At 32.7% G+C, this 11721-nt stretch overlaps 1 long non-coding RNA gene across 2 annotated transcripts; it reads right to left on the reverse strand.

Annotated features, from left to right (window-relative positions):
• Positions 1 to 595: 595 nt before the first annotated feature.
• On the reverse strand, positions 596 to 2866 carry LOC131601238 (uncharacterized). Of its 2 annotated transcripts, XR_009283600.1 has the most exons (3): positions 2135 to 2866; positions 912 to 1086; positions 596 to 805 (listed from the first exon to the last, which is right to left on the reverse strand). It is a non-coding gene; the product is annotated as an uncharacterized LOC131601238 (long non-coding RNA). The 2 variants fall into 2 exon arrangements; XR_009283599.1 differs by having other exon boundaries at positions 912 to 2866.
• Between the last annotated feature and the right edge of the window lie 8855 nt (positions 2867 to 11721).

The raw sequence follows: 11721 nt of genomic DNA on the forward strand, positions 1-11721 counted from the left end.
AAAGGCTCAAAATACTACATTTTACATTTTCCTTCTTTTTGTTTCAAAGGCTCAAAATACTACATTTTACATTTTCCTAAATCACTTAGAAGAATCGAAATCCGGTATTTCCCGAACCTTTGTCCTTAACAGGAACTCGTTTACCACTCGAGTCTAATTGTTTGGTTTAAAAAGTTTTATATTATGATATTATCATATATATTAAAAAATTAATTTTAAAAAATAATTAATATCTCAAAAAAATAAATGAAAAAAAATCGATTACAATAATTTAATCAATAATTTTGTATCTTAAAAGTTCAACAAAAAAAAACTTTTAGTTTCATTGTAGACTTCGTTTGTGAAGTATGTGTTGAGCCGACGTATGTATAAGCAACTACATATGTATAAACAACTACAATGAGTATATGTTTTAGCACATGTCAACATATCAAAATAATCTACATGGTTGAAGCAAACACGAAAATCAGTAAAAAGCTTCTCAAATACCCTCCATTGGACTTTGATTGATCTAGTGTAAGGGTATGGAAGAAACACCAGCTGAAAATTATTGCGTAATTAACTAAATGGTCCAAAGAAACAAAAGGTTGATAGGAAGAGCACAACAAAAAACTAAGATAACAGTGGGAGCAAGTTCATCAAACTATAAGCTAGCTTATTGTGCGCGACAAAGAGATTGTAACTAAAACCTACATTGCCTTCGTGTGCAAGGCATTTAAGTAAGCAAAAGTTGTGGTGGTTTTCTTCCAACTAGAAGCAAGTTCATGAGCTACATCTCTTGATTTGCCACAAGATATGAACTGATCTGCTAAATGAAAAAGGAAAAACGGAATGATCAATGCTCTAACAAATGGTGGAGTATGACACAGAAATCATGGTTCAATGAGGAGAATCCCTTGTGGGCTACATACCTCCAATCTATTTCTTCCTCTCCGTAAGGCCAGTTCCATAATGACGGCTCATCGAGTGTTACTGTTACATTGCTGTCATGCAGTACAAGTATTCAACTACTGATGCATCATACAAATACCTTCCTGGATCCCTCGAGGGAATTTAAGCTTTGAAAGTACGGAGATTTTGCAAGATCTGCAGGAGATAAGTACACTACATAAGTTAACCATTATGTCATATACATGGTTGGTCTGCACTGGTCAGTGTTGTTGATGGCGGTCCATGGTAGAAGCCAAAATATCTGCCGCAAAGCCGTTATAGCGGAATATAGCAGAAAAACCCGCAATATCGGCCGATATTTACCGTTGTGGCGAGCCCAAAAACTGCCATGTATATCCATCATGCGGCAACGGCTATGGCACCGCTATTTGATAACAATGAAAGGTGCTCACAAATCACAAACAAATGTTTTTTTGCTCTGGTTTTTATAAGAGTTCCCCTACCAACCAAAATCATAGTTGTCACCAATAGGTTTAAACTAACTTTTGTTGCTGGAAGTTGGTTTTACACTTGTTGAGGCTGAGGATGATGATGATATCATGGTTGTTATTAAATAAGAAACAAAGCATTGGAAACAGAACAGATGAGAAGGCAGGGGAGAACAAAGGAAAACAAGAAGGTGGGGAAGAAAGGGGAGTACGGCTGCGAACAGCGAAGAAACAGATGAAAGGGGCGGCAAACGGAGTAGAACCGTGGAGATTTGCGAAGAATAGTGGAAAACGGGAACGCATAGAAGGCAGGGAAAGCGGTGACAAAGTACGACAGAACTGAAGAATCAATCATCGAAAAGACCAATATACCTATAAAGATATATGGGCTTATAAATTTTCCCCCAAAATGAGAATGGTGGCCAGTAAACCACTATGGCACTGCTATTGCGGTGCTACAATACCGCTATTCGCGGCCGCTATGACCGCTTATCATCAATAGTGCTTCACAGGCCCCCAATAGCATAGCGGTGAGGGGCTGTCCCGCCACAATACACCGCTATGGCGCGCTATTGACAAATTAAATCAAAAGCAAAACTGAATGTGGATGAACTCAAACCATTAAACAAACCTTTTTCTTAACAATAGAAGAAAAATTGAACATCATGTACTAAAAGTAGCATCTGTTTAGATATATTGTATCACAAGATTCCCAAGCATTGTAGAAAACATGTTCATGCAAATAAACTGATTACCTCTTGAAATTGAAGGTAAACATTGCAGGCAGTTACAAGAGTAAATTTGACAGATACAAACAATGTGACACCTCGTTTAGGTTTTAAGCTCTGTAGCACTGACACAACTGAAAAATTGTGTTTGTGTCAGTGTCTGAAACCGACACTTTGTGACTATGTTAAATTTATTTCTTTTTTCAAATTATTACCAGTGTCGTTGTCATGTTTCCGGTCTCCGAGTTTCATAGGTTTTGAACATATTTTAACACAACATGTCTACTGTAAAGAAAGCTAAACTGTGCTAAGTACATGCCCTGTTCAAGTTAAAACCTACAAAAATTCATTGCAGAGACATAATAATAGTTCTGAACAAGCATAGCACCCAAAAACACAAACCCTAGTAGTAGTAATTCAAAGACTATTCCATTTAATCAACCAACCACAAACACAAACCTAACCCTAGACATAGTTTTTCCCAACCTACGATTGTATGATACCTAAGAACTAATATGTGTGAATATGAATGAGAACAGAAATTAACCTTCCCTTTGCTCAAAGTTCATACTGACACGCTCTAAGTTCATACTGACAGACCAACTTTCCATGAGTGTGAATTATAACCATCAGTCAGGATGGCCGAGTGGTCTAAGGCGCCAGACTCAAGTTCTGGTTCTCAACTCTCTTAGTTTTTAAAAATCCACTTCTGACATTTTTTTTTTATAAATTTTGATTATTTGTGTTCAAGTTCAATACTCTATTATATTGAAAACACAACTTCATACTTTTCCATAACATAGAAACGTTTTTAAAAATCTCTTCTTCATCTTTACTTTATTACCAAACGTTAATGATTGGTTTCCTTCATCTAAGGGTGTGTTTGTTTCATGGATTAATATTATATTCCTTGGAATACTATTCCAAGGATTATTATTCCTGGGAATATTATTCCAACCTATGTGTTTGGTAGAAATTTAGATTCCTAGGCATAATAATAAAATTTGTTTAATTTTAAATTATAAAAAAATAAAAATAAAAATAATTATGAGTAATAGTTGGAAGTTAGAGTTAGTTTAACTTATTCCCATGGGAATATTTTATTCCCACCCTTTATGCCTTGGAATAAGAATTCAAAAACTATGTGTAAATAAGATTCCTTGGAACAACTTTTTAAAACTTGAATCAAACATGGGAATATTGCATTCCCATGCTCATATTCCCAGGAATAATTTTGGTAACCTTGAAACAAACACACCCTAATTTATTCGGTAAATAATTCACGAAATTCAACTGTTCCATTCTGCTTTTTGAATGTGTTTTCCTTCTAGGTATAAACAAACATCATTTTGCTACGAGGAAGTGATATTAGCTCAATCAACTGTTCCATTCTGTCACTTAGCATATGCTGATGTAAGTAACTTCTTTAGGAATTAAGATTATTTCATTTTAGTCGAATACAATTTGTCTCCTCTCATGATGGTCATGTTCATTTTGGCGAAACATTTGATTTTTACAAGTGCGTTTTATGTATGCAGACAATTGTGGAGTATGGATGTCTTTGCTTGCCCAAATGTTGAAGTTATTCTTATTGGAAAGGATAGGTAAATTATACCTTCATGTTGTAGTAATTTGGGCTAAGTTTAATATTTTATCATCTAAACTAGTCATTGATAGTAGTTGATAATACTATTACTATCTAATTTAAGTCTGTTTTTTTTTTATGCTTTAATCTAATATAAGTCTTTAAATGTGTCATAATTGTAACTTATAAGTATTGAATAGTTGAAATATATATTATATCATCATTAATTAAGGTCCAACTTAAGATTTGGTCTATTATTAATTATATCATTTTATAGAAGTGCTTATAAATTTTGGAAATTTCTTTGTCCACCTCTCTATCGGGGTCACCCCAGCGAAAATCCCAATTTACTCCTGCTTCGGAGATGCATTTCCGAACTATTTATTTTTCTAAATTTTCCCAGACTTTGGAAGTGTATTTTCGAATACACCAAATGGGGGTGTTTTCGGAGATGCACTTCCGAAAACACTTTTTTAAATTTTTTTCAGACTTCGGAGATGTATACCGAAAAAATTCTAAAAATTGGAATTTTGATTAATTCGGAGATGCATCTCCGAAAAGCCTCCCAAAATTAAAAATTTTATATCATAAATTTGATATAGTATAATTTATGAGTTATGAATAATAATAATTATATATTTTGCTATAATTTAGGAGTTATGAATAATAATAATTATATATTTATATTTTAATTCATATTTTAAAATTTATCATTTAGTTTTGCTAAATTGATATTAAATTTATATAAATCCGTTAATGATATATTATTGGCTAAGACATGTACTAAAAGCAAAAAAACATGTCTTTTTAATATTAAAGAGTTTTGTTTTATTATATCCTTAAATTGTATATTCGTATAAGTTAGATGATGCTATTTATTGTAATTGATTCATATTAATATCAATTAACTAAATTCTAATATTATTTACTATATAATTATTTGAGTTAAGATTGTGGAGTTAAGAAATATTTTGTTATAAACAAAATTTTTGGGATTATATAATATATTGATATTGATATGTTCCTTTTAAATTTTCTTGAAATATATTTTAATGTGGGGGTGGGGGCATATAATAATATATTATATTAGAAGAATTTAATTTGATGTGTGCATATAAGTATGATTAAAATGATTTGAGATATTTTATTTTAGTATAAGATATTATTATTTTATTGGTAACAAATTAAGTTATTATCGAAAATACGCATATGATATGAATGAGAGAAATACGTGAAATAAAAATTTGGTTATTTAAAAATAATTTTACCTTATTTATTTAATGAAAAAAAGATTTTCATTTAGTTTAAAAATATTTTGTTTAACGAAATTAAAAAAATATTTTACCTTATTTAAAAATATTTAACGAAAATACCAATAATATAATTTTTCATTTAGTTTAAAAGAATGTAAAAAAGATTTTGTCTAAATTTTATTTAATGAATAAATTTTATATTTAATTTTATATAATTCAAAATTTACTTATAAAATTATAATGTTTTTAATTTATATAAGTTAGTAAAATAATTTTTAACTTTAAAATTGTTTAGGAAATTTTGATTCACCTTGATTTTATTGATTCACCTTATTTTATTGATTCACCTTATTGTATTGATTCACCTTGATTTTAATTTTTTAATAATTACTGTATTTTTTCGGAAGTGTATATCCTAAACATTCTAAGACCAAAAATTGGAATATTTCGGATATGCATCTCCGAAGACACCCCTCAAGTGTGTTTTCGGAAGTGCATCTCCGAAAATACCTTTTTTTTTCGTGTTTTCGGAAGTACATTTCCGAAATCACCTTTTTTCTCATAAAATAAGTGATTTCGGAAATGCATTTCCGAAACAGGGAACATTTTGGAAATTTCGCCAGAGGTGATCAAGAAAGTAAGGAGGTGGGTAAAAAAATTTCCTAAATTTTTTGTTTTTTTTCTAATGCTCAAAGTGTGTTATTGGGATTAAAAGGAATCCACCCAATAACCCGATTAAACCGTTTCATTTAACCTGTGATCCTTATAAATATAATCTGTCCAAACCGTGTTTAGTATTGGGTGAAAATGGACCTTCATAGCTGAAGCCTAGGTTGGGATGAGTGAGGCTTTTGTGTCCAAAATCGTCAAACTTAGTATGTTGTCCAACCCTACCAAGAAAACATGTTTATTGTTATGATAAAAATTTTGATTTGGAAGAAGACAACCACTATAATTAGTGACATAACCAAGAACAACCAAAATGGGTTTGGAGATATGAAGTATCAACCACATTATCATTTATATATTAACGAGAAAAAATTCAAACAAAAATTTAAAAAATTGGATTAAGGAGAGCTTTCAAGATTTGCAATTTGATTTCATGGTATGTATAAACTTCTTTGAGTTTGAGAATTATATCGTAAATATGTATATGGTTAATAAGAAGACAAAGTGGCCCAAATGCGACTAATCAGGGTACCACAAGAAAAAATCTTAAAAAAATCTCTTACTCTAATGAAAAAAAAAACTGATCATGAAAAATAGACTTTTAATTTCTTATAGAGAGGAATTGAACAAAGACTAAGAAACAACACTATATTATATAAGGGTATTATTTTTTTTAAAGTATTTAAAGTGAAGGTTTAATGTCAAATGAGTCAAGATTAATGCATTCAGACTATATTATCTAAGTAAATTGATTACCATGTCTCACAATATTAATATATTATGAATATGAGATATGAAGTATTTACATAACTATAAATATTAGTATAAATATTAGGTATAATATTTATACTCGATTGACACACCATGAGAATATTATATAATGAGTTAGTTTTGGAATTAATACCAAATTACTCAAGTTCGATATTATTCGTTTATTCACGTGATAAGGTCTAGCATGCCAAATATAAAAATTACCAACATATAAATTAAATTTAAAATTTTAGTCATGTCAACATTAATTTTAAATATGCTATCAATGACTTACCATTTCCCAACAAAAATACCATTTTTAATAATGGTGTACAGATTAACCCTTATAATTTAAGCAAACCTAAAATTATTCAAAAGAAACCAATAAACAAGATTCTTCCTGATCTTTGGAGCATGCAACATATTTTTAAGAAACCAAGTCTTTCCATAGATGAACTTGAGTTCTAAATCCCTAGTTCTAAAAATATTAGTGGTGTAGCATCTCCCGATAACATTTTCTTATCCTTAATAGTTGTGTATATTTTAAATATAGCACAATCATAACAAATATGATAGGAGACACTAATGAGTACCCGCAATTCATGTAATCCACCAAAAAGTTGATCTTAATTATCGTAACAATAAATTTCTCTTCTTAAATTAGGTTAGTCGATGGAGAAATTCTTTGTTTCTTTCTACACTTCCGCACCACATGACACAGTTTCTCAAAATTGTAGCAAGTGATTATGATCTACCAGGTTCATTTCTTTGATGAGATGATTGCTTTCTAGGAGGGTGGCTATTCAAGTTGTGGCTAATGTTGTTGTTCCTATTTATGTTGTGGTTCTAATTATTATGTTGTTTGTCAGTTGGCTTTAGAAGAGCATGCATGAATTTATTTATTTTTGCTTGAAACAACTAGCACTTCTTCTTTATTCTCTTGTTTCCGAACTTCTTAGTCTTGTGCCTTAGAAGATTTTTGGAACTCTTCCAAGAGGGTTTTGAATGATAACAATTTAAATTTTGATCTAAATTCGTACCTTCGTTGATGATTTCTTATACTATCTTATGTATTTTGTGGGATTGGCACTTCTCGTATTTTTCATCAGTCATCTGGTACTTGAGGTAGCGGCTCACAACATATACTTTTGAGATAGGCAATGTAATAATCATATAAGTAACCAATTGTTGAAAGTATTTTGGGTAAATATTTTCTAATATATCGTATCCACAGAGACTGAGTCAATATTACTGTCGTTCTATAGTCGAATTATAATGAGTGGTAAAAAGCATTGATTTTGATTATTTAGTCTAAAAGTGCATATAAGAAAGTAATAATTAATTGACGGAAAGCTTAACGAATGAATAACAATGGTGATGAATATGTTGAGTTCTAGGGTTCATCAACCTATTCGTATGCAATGATCAATTAATCCACAAGTTAACCATTATAAAAGCTATTATCTTCATTCATCCTCAAAAATGACCTCATGTCTAAGATCAATTTAGAACCACCACTACCAGTATGATATTCGATCTCTCAGAATAACAATAAAGATAAAGGGAATTAAACACAATGATTTAAGAACAAGTCAATATAAAAACCTAAGGCAAAAGTATGAACCCTATCTCTCGGTTGATAGCTCAACAATGATATAAAATAAAAGCAAGGTTATTTATTGATAATAAAACTTAAACAATTGTTCATCGGAATTAATCAAAGTTATTGCATCTTCATAGGTTAACTACTACCTTAAACTCAACACAATGGGGTTTAGCTCTCCATAGACATGAAGAACACACAAAACTTCATAGATGGATTCATCTTAATCAAGGGAATGTCTTCGATTGATGTTGAATTCTCCGTCGAATGTTGTTTTCAGCTCTGGAATATGAATGCTCTCTGAATTTCGCTCACCAAAGATCTCCCCTTTATGAGGATTAGGGCTTCTTTTTATAACAAAGTTTCTTTTTACGAAGGCTTAGCGCGTCTCGCGCAGTTTTGCTGCGGCTCGACCTCTGCTTTATCCCACTTCTTTGTGATTTTGCGTCTCCAGTGTCTTTATGCCTTCGTGTTTCCTCGTCCTTGCCTTCCAGCCTTAATATCTGCCCAAAGTGATTCAATTTACTCTACAATTAGCATCAAACTTCTAGAGTTCAATTCTAACCATAAAATCACTAAAAATTATACATTAAGCTCGACTTCAGATCAAATGGTAGTTATTTTAACACATGAAAATACTAATAATTCACTCCTAACACCAATCAAACCATTCATAAAATAACTCTTACAGAGATAGTCATTCTCGTGTCATAGTAACGCTTCTTTAGTTGTTTTATCCTTTTTGGCTTTATCAATTACTTCATTCATCCATGATTGGCACGTCCTTAGTCAAAATAGTGGCAACCTTTCTCATAGTTAAGATAAAAAGTGTCTTTTGTTGCCACCATTTGAAGTGACTTCCGTATAAGTTAAATGGTTTATTGAAGTCATGAACAGTTGAATTGTTACCAGTAATTTCTTTGTTGGACAAGGAAGAAAGGAACATATTAAAGTTGTTGTTTTTGAAATTTGAAAAAAAAAAGGTTTTAAAATTTATTTTTGCCACTGAAGAATTTACTGGCTAAGTCAAGTACTAGGCCGCTTTCTTTAAGACATTTTGCGGTACTGCCCAAAATTGTGCAAGTGGGATATCAGTCATGAAGTTCCCAAAATAAAACAGCGGCGCCATAAGTCCCACTTCTTCTCGCGGGTGTTAGGCTCAAATACATTACCACTACCGTTAATATGCCTAAAGAATACCATGTACATAGTAGAAAATAAAAAAGACATAAAAAATGGGGAGAATAGAGTACCTATTGTAACGCTTTTTGAGATGGTGAAGAAAAATGAGTTCGTAGGAGAAAGAGAAATAACAAGATGAAATAATTTTTAAGGGAAATAATTATAAAAAATGTACGATGAAAATGGGAGGCCAACGTTCTGATTTCTTAAAAAGGAAACAACCCCATCTAGCCAAAGTAGCCATTATTAGCACATAGCCATCATTAGCATGACAAAGCATCAAGGACTCTACTCGTGATCATGCAAATTAATGGATGGCTCAAATTAGCTGGCCCTTCCCAAGGTCTTTTTAATCATTTCTGTCAATAATGACTCACTTAATCTTCTAGTTAGACCATTTGATCAGAAAGCCAATTGTCCACACAATTTAGACAACCACGATCAAATTCAATCTTAAGTCCATAAATGACATCACTCTCGCATCTGACGTTGTCCTCAACTACTTCCCCCTTGCATGTCTCGTGTTTGAGGGGCTATGGATTGTCACATTTCTCCCTTAACCACTTCTCCCTTGCATGCCTCATACTTGAGGAAATATAGACTATCATGTCTTTTCTTTCAACCACTTTACCCTCACAAGCCTCATGTTTGAGGGTCTATGGACCTTAGGGCTGGCATGTCACTCCCTTAACCACCTCACCCTTGCAAGTCTCGTGCTAAAAATATCATGGAATTCCATGTCTTATCGGTTAATCACTCCGCTCTTACAAGCCTTGTGCTTGAGTGACTGTAGGCATGTGGACTATCATGTCTTCTCGCTTATATCACTTTGCCTTTGTAGACCTCATGCTTGAGGGGCCGTGGACCACCATACCTAATATAAGCCAAATAAAGGCAAAGTCAGTAAAAGCAGGAAAAGCAAGGCTCGAGGTAGTTGACAAAAGAGTGAAACATTAAATGCAATGCTGTACGGATCACACAACGCATTAAATGTTCCCAACGGTCACCTTCTCAAAATGCATATAAATAGTGAAGTTCTGATCAGAAGCACGGTTACCAATTCACGAACAACTTTTTCATACTTACTGAAACGCTGCTGAATTAAAGAGCCATCAAACTTCATCTTCAACCTCACTTCACTGTAATATCTTAGTGAGATTTAAGCTTAGAACTTAAGAGAAATATCACAGTTATGATTATAGCTTATTAAGAAGCATTGTAATACTCTTGTAAGAACTTGTTTACATTAACTTGTAACGGTATCTAGAGAAGATCAGGGTGTGATCGGATTCTCTAAGAAGTCTTAGAAGGTATCTAAGCATTGTGTTCCTAGAGTGATCAAGTTGTGATTAGTATACTCTAGAAGACTTAGAAGATATCTAAGTGGAAAACAATTGTAATCAAGGTTGATTAATGGATTAAATCCTCAGGTGAGGTAAATCACTCTAAAGGGGTGGACTGGAGTAGTTTCGTTAACAACGAACCAGGATAAAAATCATTGTGCAATTGTTTTTATCTTAAGAGTTTTTAAAGATACACTTATTCAAACCCCCCCTTTCTAAGTGTTTTTCTATCCTTCAATTGGCATCAGAGCGCCGGTTCTAAGGTGCAAGCACTTAACCGTGTTAGAAAAGATTCAGGAAGAGAAAAACGCTAAGTCAAGATGGTTGAAACTCCTCCACCTACATCTACATCTGGCTCTACTGAGCAATACAATGGTAATGGCAACAACGGCTACACTAGACCACCAATATTCGATGGTGAAAACTTTGAATATTGGAAAGATAAACTCGAAAGTTACTTTCTTGGATTAGATGGTGACTTATGGGATCTTCTGGTGGATGGTTACAAATATCCTGTGAAAGCTAGTGGTGAAAAGCTGACAAGACAAGAAAGGAATGATGATCAAAGAAAGCAATTCAAGAATCATCACAAGTCTAGGACTGTTTTGCTGAATGCTATCTCTCATGCTGAATATAAGAAGATATCTAACAGGGAAACTGCCTATGATATATATGAATCATTGAAAATTACTCATGTAGGAAATGCCCAAGTCAAGGAGATCAAAGCTTTTGCCTTGATCCAGAAATATGAAGCCTTCAGAATGAAGGATGATGAAAACATTGAGACAATGTTCTCAAGATTTCAAACGCTAACTGCTGGATTGAGAGTTCTTGACAAGGGATACACCAAAGCTGATCACGTCAAGAAAATCATCAGAAGCTTGCCTAGAAGATGGGGTCCGATGGTTACTGCATTCAAGATTGCAAAGAATCTGAATGAGGTTTCGCTTAAAGAGTTGATCAGTGCTGTGAGGAGTCATGAGATTGAGTTTGACGCTAATGAACCTCAGAAGAAAGGTAAGTCTATTGCGTTAAAATCTAATTATAAAAAATGTACTAACGCATTTCAAGCTGAAGAAGAAGATTCTGAAGAATCAAAATCAGAAGAAGAAGAAGATGAACTGTCCATGATCTTCAGAAGGGTAAGCCAACTCTAGAAGATCAAACAAAGGAAGTTCAAGAACTTCAAAAGTTCTAAAAAGCTTGAAAAAGGAGAATCTTCAGGAAGC

Source organism: Vicia villosa, linkage group LG5 (genome assembly GCF_029867415.1).
Source record: "Vicia villosa cultivar HV-30 ecotype Madison, WI linkage group LG5, Vvil1.0, whole genome shotgun sequence".
NCBI lineage: Eukaryota > Viridiplantae > Streptophyta > Magnoliopsida > Fabales > Fabaceae > Vicia > Vicia villosa.